This window comes from Talpa occidentalis, unplaced genomic scaffold (assembly GCF_014898055.3).
Source record: "Talpa occidentalis isolate TD23 unplaced genomic scaffold, MPIMG_talOcc4v2.1 talOcc4.4, whole genome shotgun sequence".
In the NCBI taxonomy this organism is placed as follows: domain Eukaryota; kingdom Metazoa; phylum Chordata; class Mammalia; order Eulipotyphla; family Talpidae; genus Talpa; species Talpa occidentalis.
This window is the reverse complement of record NW_023604295.1, coordinates 31,959,419-31,971,916: the sequence shown is the minus strand read 5'-3', so window position 1 is coordinate 31,971,916 and position 12,498 is coordinate 31,959,419. Positions and strand designations below refer to the sequence as shown.

Here is a 12,498-nt window from a genome sequence, read left to right as displayed (position 1 = left end):
CCTTGGTTTGATGGTTCCTTAATCTCTCTGAGATTTGACTCTAGCTCACCCCCAGCAACCTTCATTTCCCTCCAACCTTCATTTTCCTCCTCAACATTATCAACTGTCTATATAGAATTTACTTATTCATTGTTTGTCTTCCTTAATAAAATAAGCACCTCCAAGGGCAAGAAATGTCTGTTTTTTTTTTTTTTGTTTTTTTTACTGCTGTGTGCCCGGTCCTAAAACACAGTAAATGCTCAATAATATTTTTTTAAGATTTATTTATTTATGCATACAAGAACTGGGGCATAGCCAGAAGTGCGGGGGGTGAGAGGATTCCCCAAAGACAGAGCAGGGAGCATAACAGGCAGATATACTGAAATACACTGCTGAGGGGAGCAGTGTGCAAGTCAGGAGAGGTCTGCTGTGCCATGTGGGTAGGTCCCTGGCCAGGGATTGAACTCGTGCTGCAGAGGCTGCCGACAGCCCCATAGGTTGTGTCCTAACCCCTTGCACCACCACAGAGGCCCAATGCTCAATAATATTTGTCGATTATATGAATGTCAACACTTCTATACCTGCCAATTCTACTGGACATATCCCTACTCCATCATGGCCTTCCTCCAACCCCCTTCCATCATTCTCTCATGCACAGTGTGTTGGCCTCCATCCTCTTGGGATTTATCCTGATAGCTACATCTAGCAGAGTACAGCCAACCTGGGTTCCATGATTAGCTATTCTTTACCCCCACCCTGTTCTCTTCCACTTCATCTGCTGAACCAAGATTTGACTTATATTACCCCTACCATCCAACTTCTCTTTCTCTTTGTCTAGTCCACAGCATTGTTAGAGAAGATCTTAGATTCACGATGGAATGGACAAATTACAATTTATGGTAGTACTCGAAGAGAGCATGATTAAAAATTTAGAGCTGGTTTGAACATTGGGTAGGTTAGGCATGACTGGGTGTCTCTGGCTGAATCAGCAATCTTTGTGAACCTGTCTTGTCATCTGGGAATAATAGTACCTCCTTCATTATCAGCGAGATTATATTTTAAATAAAATGATGTATGTTAATGCCCCTACAGACATATAGTCATGTAGAGATATTTAATAAATTATAGCTCTTCCTCTTTCTTTAATTTAACATATTTCACTAACTCTAATGATGCCCTCACTATTTTAAAATGACTAACACATACTTAGGAAAAAAAATGCATGCTCTCTGGTATGAATCTTCTTCAATTTCTTCTCTTCCCTCTTTTCTATATCAGTGTATGTCTTCATGTATCCTCTCTCCTGATTCGGAAGTTGTATACCCACAATGTGATACACCTTGAAATTCACTAAGATGGCTCTAATAAGAAAGATAATAGCAAGTGCTGGTGAGGATCTGGAGAAATTGAAATGCTCACTGGGAATATGAAATAGTGCAGTTGCTTTATAAAAGTTGGACTTTTCCTGAAAATGGTAAACATAGAGTCATCATAAGACCCAGAAATTTCACTTCTAGGTATAGAAGAGAAATTTTAAAAAAATGTTCACATACAAACTTGTACAAAAATACACATAGTAGCATTATTTGTACAGTCAAAAAGTGGAAACAACCCAAATGTCTATTAACTGTTGCATGAATAAGTAAAATATGGTATATTTGTACAATGGAATATTATTTGGCAATCAAAAATAATGAAGCACTGATATCTGCTACAATATAGATGAACTTTGAAAAACCTTATACAACTTGAAAGAAACTAGTCACAAAAGACCATATAGTGTATGATTTCATTTGTATAAGATGATGAGAACAGGCAAATCAGTATAGAGAAAGTATACTAGGGCCTCTCCTGGTGGCGCAGGTGGTTCAGCACTGCACTGTGAAGCTGTCCGCAGCCTCTGCAGTGCCAGTTCGATCCTGGCCGGCGGGCGAGGGTCCCACATGGCACAGCAGACCTCTCCTGTCCCGCCCGCTGCTCCCCTCAGCAGTGTATTTCGTCAGTCTGCCTGTTCTGTTCCCCACTCTGTATCTGGTGAATCCTCTCACCCTCCCGTGAATCTGGCCTGTACCCTGGTTCTTATATGTATGGATAAATAAATAAATCTTTAAAAAAAAAAGTATATTAAAGTGCTTGCCTAGACTGGGGGTGGAGGCAAAATGTTAATGGGCATGGGGTATCCACTTATGATGATGAAAATATTCTAAATTGATTATAGTGATGGTGAAACAACTCTATGAACACAATAAAAAGTGCTGAAAAGGGGGTTGGGGAGCTAGTTCCCTGGGTTATTAATCAAGAAGTCTATTTACAGACACCAGTTTCTTTCTGAACCACAACACTCACTATGTGTATATGGTAACATTTTTTACTTCCTCAGGGGGAAAGATCATATCTTCTAAATCCCTGCCTCTCTCACCACCCACACAGAGCAGAAGCGTGTTACCTTTTAAATGACTTTTTAAAAAAGGAAACAGTATTTTTGGAGAATGTTTTTTATTTCAATCAAAATTAAGAATCAGATTGCCACCTGGCAGAACTGGTCATCTGGGATATCTTGATTCATTTGAACACCCCAAACAATAAATTCAACTGTAGCACATAGAGAGAGGGTAGGTAGACAGTACAAACCAAACTGACCGGTTCTGCCATCCAAAGAAAGGTTGTTCCTTCATTTACCAGTGGATGTGGCCTCTGGCCCTTAGGAACCATTCTTTTGACAGTTCCCCAGGACATGGCTATGTTTGACTGACTTTATTTACTAAATAAATTCCTATTTCTGGAGTAGCTTCAAGTTTTAAACAGAAAGCCATCTATTGGTAGTCACTGATACACAGGATTTTATTGTCTGATATTAAACAATTAAGAGTTACTGTTTTTTTTCCCCCTGACAAGTACACTATACATGAAAATAAATATTGTCTACAATATAGCCATAGGAGTGGAGAGAGAGAGATTCTATATATACACTCTGAACCTTGAAGGGATAGTTTTATTTTAACACATCCAAAATGTGGACTCTTTTTTTTAATGGAAATTAAAGTTCTCTCGGCAAAATTAACAGACAGAATGTGATGAATATTTCTCAAAATGACTTTGATTACGTAAACACATTAAAAATACCTTAAGAATTCAGTCTTCTGATCTAGCAGTGAGCTAGTAGACTTCAATAATTTAAAATAACTTTGAAATTGTTACTTTCAACAAAGTCTGAAGATACACCAAAAAAAACACTGAAATAAGTCAAAATGTTTAACAGATAGAAATATATCATTTGTTCAGACTCAGCAAATTTAAAAATAGCAAAATATGAAATCATAGTTGTATGACTATAGGATAAAGCTCTGGTTTAAAAGCAGGCAGAAGTTTTTCCTTTCTGTAACTCCAGTGAATTCAAATGCACGCAGAAAAACAAAATGAGTGAGGATCATGCCAAGATGACAAACAAAAGAAATTTCTAGATTCTCAAGTATGACCATTTTGAAATGAGATGAATGTACAGTTCACATTCCTAGTTTACAGTAATAAAAATAATTCAAGTTATATTAGCTCAGTAAATGAAAAGTCTTGTTTCGAGCGAAAAGATTGTACCATATCAAAACCGAATATTGATCAAAGGAGGCAAACATGACAAGGCTGGATAAGAAACAACAAACACTTTGCTTCCTCCCTGACTGAAAAAAACAACCAGGTACCCGCAGCAGACAAGAAGAGAAACTGCCCCAAGGAGCCAGTGGAAATGCTGTTATGATTGTTTAGATTGAGGAGCTGCCCAGGGGCAGGACATGTCACAATGTCACATCCCTCGTCTTTACTATCACAACTTTCACCAGAAGAAAACAGAGCCTTGAAAAACAAATTCAATCACAAATACTAACTTTTTGTTAAAACTCCAAGCAAACTATCGAACCAAGTTAAAACCTGGAATATACCAGCATTCTGTAATGGTTCCAAACCCAAACACAGTGGGATCAACTATTTTCAGCTGGAAGTTCATTTAGAAAAAATACTCACGCGCATTTCTAAGCTATAGAATTTTTTGGACTATTTTTTAAAAACCACTTACAGTTTTCACTAAAACATATTTTAAAAATCAGAATTTAAGGCTAATACCCCTTTGCCTGTGATGCGGCTTTTAGTTTTTTGAAAACATAAACAAAACGTACAAAGTGACGTAAAGCGCTACAAATACGTATAAAAATACCACCAGTGCTCCCACAATAAAAGCTTTTGAGAAAAATGGTTGGACAAGTATTCATCTTCCTCAAATCGCTGTCCCAAGCTATTGACTGTTACACAACCAGGAGACAAAGGCAAGGTGAAGGGTGAGAAACGACAGAAAGGTCGACAGAAGGAAGACAGGCGCTCAGCAGGACAGAGCCTGCTCACTCCCAGCACCTTCCCGGGGTGCTCGCGGTTCCCCTAACACAACCCACATCGTCTCTCTGAGAAATCAATCTCCCTTTAAGGAAAGCCAAGCCAGCATCCAGAGGTAACGTGCAGAACCTTAAATGAAAAATGTCCACGTCTAGCAGGCAGACAAGCAAAGGAAAACCAGCTGTCAGTTTCAAAGACTCCCTAGCTGGAACTGGGTTTCGGGTTTCTCTTTGCTTCTGCCTCTGTCTGTCTGTCTGTCTCGCTCTCGCCGGGTATCCTTCAATAATATCAGCTTTCCGATCACCTCAAATCACAAATACAATCTCCATCAGTCCTTATGAAATTACTGCTGATGAAACAGAAAAACAAGAGTGGCATACTCACAACAGTGAAGAATTCCTACACATGCTGTTCCATTTTCTTGCTTTAAAAAGATGGAAGGTTAATTTAGAGAGCCTTGCGGAATTAAGAAAATAAAGGGGAGGGGGATTCCACCCACACAATCCTCCAGCCCACCGCAAAGGAGCCCAAAGCCTTGCTGACGTCACAGATTCATGAATGGATGTAAATTGGGCTGGTTTAGGATTCCGCACAGACTTCGCTGTGGTGTGTGCCATGAAAAAGAAAGGGAGGGTCCAGAGTAGGCCCAGCCAATAGGCTTCAGGCAATCATGGCCTGCCTTCTTTTAGATGGGATCTGGTCACAGAATAAACAGAGCCTGCCAATCAGGCGTCTGCCACTGCCTTAAGACAGACTGGCAGCTTGAGGAGGAGGAGAAGAGAGTGATTCGTGTGTGTGTGTGTGTGTGTTTGTGTGTGTGTGTGTTTCAAGATGTGAGAGTCGTAAAAACATTATTATTGCAATTGAATGGGGGAAAAGCAAAGTCGAATATATAATTTTGGTGGAATCTACACTACCAAAAATGCTTATGGAAGAAAGTCTTTTACTCATCAGATCTATTTTTTTTAACCCTTTCTTGCTATTTAGCTATGTGCTTGATGTGATGTGATAAAAACAAATCAAAGTCAGGGAAATAGTTTCTAAAACTAGTGGCTGTTAGACATGTGCCCTGCACACCAAGACTTAAAAAGCAAAATAGAAGGGAATAATAATAATAATGGGAATAAGAACCTATGACTAAGGAAACATACATATTTAAGACAATATTACATAAATGGCATTGTTTTGTGGAACAATATCATCTTGCTGACCTTTGTGATGCATCAAAAGTAGGTGTGAAAGAATGATTTACTGCAACATTTAGATAAGGTAAAACACTTTCTTATTGATTTATTAAACTTCTGACATTTAATTAAAACATGGTTCCAACAGTACTCTTAATGATTTTTAGAGTAAATTTTTATTTTAGTAGGATGTTTTATTAGTAGGAGCAAAAAGCTGTATTAAATTAACCCAAAGAACTCATGACATTAAAAAAAATTTCTAATTAAAAAAATTTTAACAGCTTTCTTGGGATGGCCATACAAAGAACTGCACATATTTAATGTGTATTATTTGATGGGCGTGGAGCTACACAAACATCTGTGATACCATCACCACAGTTAAGGTAGTAGAAATACCCAGTGTTTCCCAGAGTTTCCTTCTGTTCCTTTGGGTTTTTTGGTTATTGCTATTTTTAACTTAATTTATGAGATAAACCCTCTTAGCAAATTTTGAAGTGCACAATATCGGATTGTTAACAATAGGCACTATGTCATACAGCAGATCTCTAGAATTTATTCATCTAGCATGACTGAAAATTTATACCCACTGAATAACAACTCCCCATTTTACTCTTCCCCAGCCCTGACAACCACTATTGTATTCTCTGCTTCTATGAGTTTAACTATTTTAAATATCTCCTGTAAGTAGATTCATATAATATTTATCTTTTTTGCGACTAGCTTATTTTACTTACATTTAATGTATTCCAGGTTCACCCATATTGTCATAAAAGGCAGAATTTCGTTTTAAAGGCAGAATACTATTCCACTGTGTATATATATACTACATCGTCTTTATCCATTCATCTGTTAATGGACATTTGCGTTGTTTTCATATCTTGGGTATTGTAAATAGTGCTGCATGGGCATATATCTGAATGAGACCCTGATTTCAATTCTTTTGTATATATAATACCCAGATGTGAGATTGTTGGATCACATGGTAATTCTATGTTTTATGTTATGAGAAAGTTCCATACTGTTTTCCATAGCTGCTGCAACTTTTACATCCCTACTAATAGTGTGCAAGGATTCTACATCCTCCACAACTTTTTTTTTTCTATTTAAAAAATTAGCCATCCTGGGCCTCCCCGGTGGCGCAGCGGTTGAGCGCTGGGTTGCGAAGCTGCCTGCAGCCTCTGCAGCGCCGGTTCGATCCCCGCCTGCTCCCCGGCCACCAGAGGAGGGTCCCACATGGCGCGCAGACCTCTCCTGCCGCCCACTGCTCCCCTCGGCAGTGTACTTCGGCCCTTCTGCCTACTCTGCTCCCCGCTCTGGTGAATTCTCTCACCCTCCCGTGCTTCTGACTGTGCCCAGTGCATGTATAAACAAAACAAACAAACAAATAAATAAATGAAAAACATGCCTCTAAAAAAAAAAAAAAAAAAAAAAAAAAAAAAAATAAAAAATTAGCCATCCTAAGAGGGTTGAGGTGCTATCTCATTGTGATTTTCATTTGCATTTCACTGATAATGATGTTGGGCATCTTTTCATATAGCTGTTGGCCATTTGTATGGCTTCTGTGGAGGAATGTCTGCACAAGTCTATTCAAGTCCTCTTGCCATTTGTCTTGGCACTGATTTCTTGGATATGACACTGAAAACACAGGTAACAAAAGCAAATATAGACAAGGAGGACTACATTAAACTAAAAAAGCTTCAACAGAATAAAGAAGCAATTCACAGAATGGGAAGAAACATTTGTAAACCATATATCTGGTAAAAGGTTAATTTTCAAAATATATAAGGACTCATACAACTCAATAGCAAAAAAAAAAAAAAAAAAGACAACAACAAATGACTCACAACATTTCCTTACTCTTTATTTAATTTTTTTCAAAGCTACACAAAGTGGACAGTAATATGATTTACTTCCTCTGAATGTCATTACTTAATTTCACAATTACCAATACTTTACTAATACTAATCACAACTTTTTTTTGACTTGGAAAATGGCCTCAAATCCTTGAAACTGGTACAATAGTGGTGAATATAAGGCCTCTTTATGAGGTGTCCTGTGACCAAGAACATTCTGAACAGAGATCTGCTCTCTCTCTCTCAAACAGATTATTTGTACAGCTGAGAGAAGAAAAGTGGTTGCCTGTTTCTGTATGGTTATGGAGGGTTCAAACCTAAAACTAGTAAGTATTGCATACTGATTAGCTCCGTTGGAAAAAAGAAAACTTTCCAGGAGTATTTTACACACAGCAAGGATGTCAGAGTACAGTTCTATATACTCAAACAATAGAATGTCATTGCAAACAACATATTCAATGAATTTCTCTAAAGGAACTTGCTATGGAATATCACTTTGAAAAAGACAGACCAAAGACGTTTACCCATGTAAGGTGGGAGTGCTCCAGACCAATGTAGTAGTGGTACATTTCCAGGTGGCCTCATGTACATATCAATATGTACACCTACCAAGATTTATTTTAGAGTCCACATATGTGAAGAAGATAAAGAAAATACATCTGTTTCTTTTAACAGTCTCAAGGTCAACCAAGATATAAATGAGTCAGATATAAAAACATTCTTTTCTTCCACAACAATATGGACTAATAGAAGGAGACAATCTCTTTGTGGAATAATGTCAATAAAATGGCTAAGTCTGTTCAGAACTAAACATGTTTGCTATAAGGTTTGACAGCAACATCATTACTTACAATAAGTTACCAAGGATCAGGGTAGTTTCTGAAACAACTCAAGAAAATGGTGTCTGTAAATAGCTCTAAGAATGCTCATCTTACATGTTGGTTCAAGATATAAACTGACAAATAAAAACTAATTTGTTCTTGGACGTAGCATGTTAATAAAATGAACTCAGTTTGGGTTGACATGATTTGTTGTACTACAGAAATATCAGCTAGGTCAACAAAGCATTCTACATGTCAAATAACAAGAGATCGTTGGGAAGATAAGTTGTCTCCCCAAATTGCAGAAATTGTAGTGCTCACTCTTGGAGGTAGCCATTGTTGTTTGGGGGACAACGGGTAGAAAGAGAGGGGGCTATGAAGAGTGTACATTCTAGAGGAGCAGTGCAAGAGAACTTTTTGAGATGATGGAAATGTTCCATAATTTGCACTAATACAGTAGCCACATATGACTACTAATATTTAAAATGTGGCTGGGATGATTGAGGAACCGAATTTTAAATTTAAATTTAAATTAATTTAAATTTTAAAAGTCACTCGTGGCAGGTAGCAAACCTATGGGACACTGCAACTCTAGAGATAAAGCCAAATCCCTCATCACAAGTAATTTTTCATTTCAGCAGGTGGGCATGCTAAGTGTGGAAGACTACAAAGCCATTATCTAGGTGAGTAAGCTCTTTTAAGAACCAAATGAGCCTCTTCAAATTTCAACAATGATTGGAAGATGACTCCAGTCTCATTTCCCAAGAAGAGCTTCAAAACTCATTATTAGAAAAATTCTAAGAATAGAAGTAAGCTACAATTATTCTGATATAAAAATATGAGCTATTCTAGGGTTGGGCTTTTTTAAAGAAAAAGTGTTTTATTAAAGAAAAATGACTCATTTAAGACAGAATCGAAGAGAAGTCAAAGAATCAAGACCCAGTGGCAAGTTTTTGTCAGGAATACACAGAAAAAGAGAATATAATGAACTTGAAGGTTAACAGATGAAGAGGCATCAAATGAAGTACTCTGTTGGGCCATGCAATTACATGTCAGTTAATTCCTTCCCCCCCTGTGCTTTTCCTTGGCTTAAATCAGTTTGATATAGTTCCTGCCAAGAGATTATTAACACAGTGTTATTGCTTCTCTTCTGTCATACTCAAACCCCAATTAATATCAGATTCCCTGTATTATAAGAGTTTCTTTTCTGACACTCATAATTTCAGTACTTTGGTAGATTATCTTTCAAATTCTAACTCTCACATAGTGTTTGTACTTCATTGTCATCTTTGTCATTCTCAAATGTTTAACATTCCAAGGGCTCAAAATTTCCTCTCAATTACTATTTCTACATTTGATATTTTAAAGTCAGTGACTTTTGCCATTTGTATTATATGTGAAGCATTATGTTAAAAACCCTCTATAACTCTCACTTAATTCATATAATGGTTTGAAGCCAATATTTTACTTCCCATTTTAAGATGAAGAATCTGAGCCACAGCAAGACTAAATAATCTGAAGTTACAGACAGTTGGAAAAAAAAAAATTGCAAGGGCCTCCCCAGTGGCGCAGCGGGTTGAGCGCCATGCTGTGAGGCTGTCCGCAGCCTCTGCAGCGCGGGTTGGCTTCCCAGCCGGCCGGAGAGAAACCCACATGGCACGGCAAACCTCTCCTGCTTCGCCTGCTGTTCTCCTCATCAGTGTACTTTGGTCCGTCTGCCTGTTCTGCTCCCTGCTCTGTCTGTGGTGAATTCTCTCACCCTCCCGCGCCTCTGACTGTACCCCAGTTTTTGTATAAATAAATAAATTATCCATTTCAAAAGTTATGCTACAGTAATTGTTGAAGAAGCCTTTCGACAATCTGCAGGTCTGTGAATTAGCAAGTGGGTGCCTGGCAGCCTGATCGATGGTAATGGTAAGCATAGTAAAAAGCAAATGAAAAAGTGGCCTGTTAGAACCCATGTCACTGAGTGATTTGTTCAGGACTATCCAGGCAGACTTTGTGCTTTGAGCTCCAAGAATAAAAAACATCTTAAATATTTATTTTTTATAAGAGTCAGATATTTGATTGTTTTAAAGAATCAAAGTTGTTATTTGAGGAAAATAAGAATTTAGCAGACTTCATCATACATATATATATATATATATATATATATATATATACACACACACACACATACACTCACAGTTATGTTTTATACACACATGTGTATTAGCATTATACACAATTATCATTCTTTTAATGATTTTGACTTACTATTTGGGCAAGAGGTAATTTTTTATTCAGTGTGTGGTATCATAAAAGACTTAATCTAGTCTTGGGTTTTAATACAAAATCATCTCATAAACTTACAGAACAAAGGCCATTGTCTCCTAAGCAGATGCACCATCTGAAGAATAAGCAGCAAACTAGAGGTATGGCATCAGGAAGATGACTACATTAGTCTTTTCAAAAGAACAGTTGCCTTAACTTCTCCTTCAACAGGAGCTGCTAAGACCTAACCAGTGTTTCTTAAAATGTTAAGTAAACTATATGATATAGTCATTCCACTAGGTAATTTAGTCAAAGCATATGTCCATAGAAAGACTTGAATACAGTGTTCAAAGCAGCTTGGCTTGCAATAGCCCCCAAATGAAAATAACATTTATAAATGTCCACCTTACCAATGAATGAATAAAAGGTGGTAAATCCATACAACAGAAACAGTCCTCAGCAATAGACAGGAATATACTAAAAATACATGCTACAATACTGTTGAATCTCAAGGTTATTATGTTACATGAAAGAAGCCAGTTAAAAGAATATATATTTATGACTCCATGTACCTAAAATTCTAAGAAGTGAAAATTAACATTTTGTGACAGAAAACATACAGTGTTTCCCGGGTAAAGGGGAGAGTGGGAGAGAGGGAAGACAAAGGGACCTTAGGAAGCTTTTGGGGGTACTGCATATGTTCATTGTCTTGAGCGTGATGGCGGGTTCAAGGGCATATCCTTATATCAAATGTATAAAATTGCACACTTCAGATATGTGCAACTCATTGTATGTACCTACACAAAGCTGTTAAGAAAATCATTTAAAGAACACATAAATAGGGCCTCCCCGGTGGCCAGCGGTTGAGTGCTGGGTTGCGAAGCTGCCTGCAGCCTCTGCAGCGCCGGGTTGATCCCCGGCCGCAGGGCAAGGGTCCCTACATGTCGCGCAGACCTCTCCTGCCGCCCGCTGCTCCCCTCAGCAGTGTACTTCATCAGTCTGTCTGTTCTCCCTGCTCTGGCTCTGGTGAATTCTCTAACCCTCCCGCGCTTCTGACTGTACCCAGTGATTGAATAAATAAATCTTAAAAAAGAAAAAAACACATAAATAGCCAAAAAAAATTCCATGTATTTTTAAGTTATTGCATGATGTATTTTGATATTTTTATGGTAAAGAGTATAACTACAGATAATAATTAGTGAGAACTAATAAGTAAACAAATGTGTTCCCATCCCTAACTATTTAGAGTTTATGTAATATGCTTTTTTCATTAGAAAATGGGCAAATAGCTGATACAAAGTGATTTCATGAAAACGAAATCTTTAATAGACTCATATGATCTATAAAGGGTTTAAGAAAGTATTTTTCAAACTGCATTTGCTACCCATTAATGAACCATGATATTAATTTAGTGGGTCATGACTATCATTTAAAAAATAAAATAGAAAAACAGGAATAAAATAAAAATAAAATAGAACTGGGTGGAAAATGGTATACCCATGTAGTAAGATTAAGCATATTGTTTCAGAAAACTAGCAATGTGTGGTTATGTAATGGGACACTGCGATAGTTGTATTTTTTACTATGGTGTGAGGTACAAGAAGCTTGAAAATCACTATTCTATGATACATACATTAACCCGTATCTGTTTCTATTTTTTAAACTGAGGTATAATTTACATATAACATTAATTTCAGATGTATGATTTGATATTTGTATATACTGCAACATGATCACCATAATACACCTACTTAATATCTGTCAACCACACATGGTCACAAAAATTTTGTGTGTGCAGTGGGAACTCTTTAAGAACTACTTCCTTAGCAACTTTCAAATATCAACACAGTATTATTAACCATATTCACCACATTACTCATTACATTCCCATGACCTACTTATAACTGGAGTTTGTATCTTTCAGCCCCATTCACCCATTTTATTGTCCCCAATCCACCTGTCATCTCTGGCAACCACCAGTCTATTATATGAACTTGATAATTATTCTTTTTTTAGGTTCCACATATAGGT

The 12,498-nt window shown here is 37.3% G+C and overlaps 1 protein-coding gene across 2 annotated transcripts in view; it reads right to left on the bottom strand.

Moving 5' to 3' along the window:
* The window catches only part of MAP3K13 (mitogen-activated protein kinase kinase kinase 13), a 132,772-nt gene that overhangs the window by 75,997 nt on the left and 44,277 nt on the right, over positions 1–12,498 (bottom strand). Inside the window, exon 1 of one of the 2 annotated variants that reach the window (XM_037525232.2) lies at positions 4,741–4,973. The exons of the other annotated variant lie outside the window; for it this stretch is intronic. The gene's annotated coding sequence lies outside the window, so the exon portion shown is untranslated. Of the gene's footprint in view, positions 1–4,740; positions 4,974–12,498 lie in introns of those variants that run through there. 2 annotated transcript variants of the gene reach the window in all.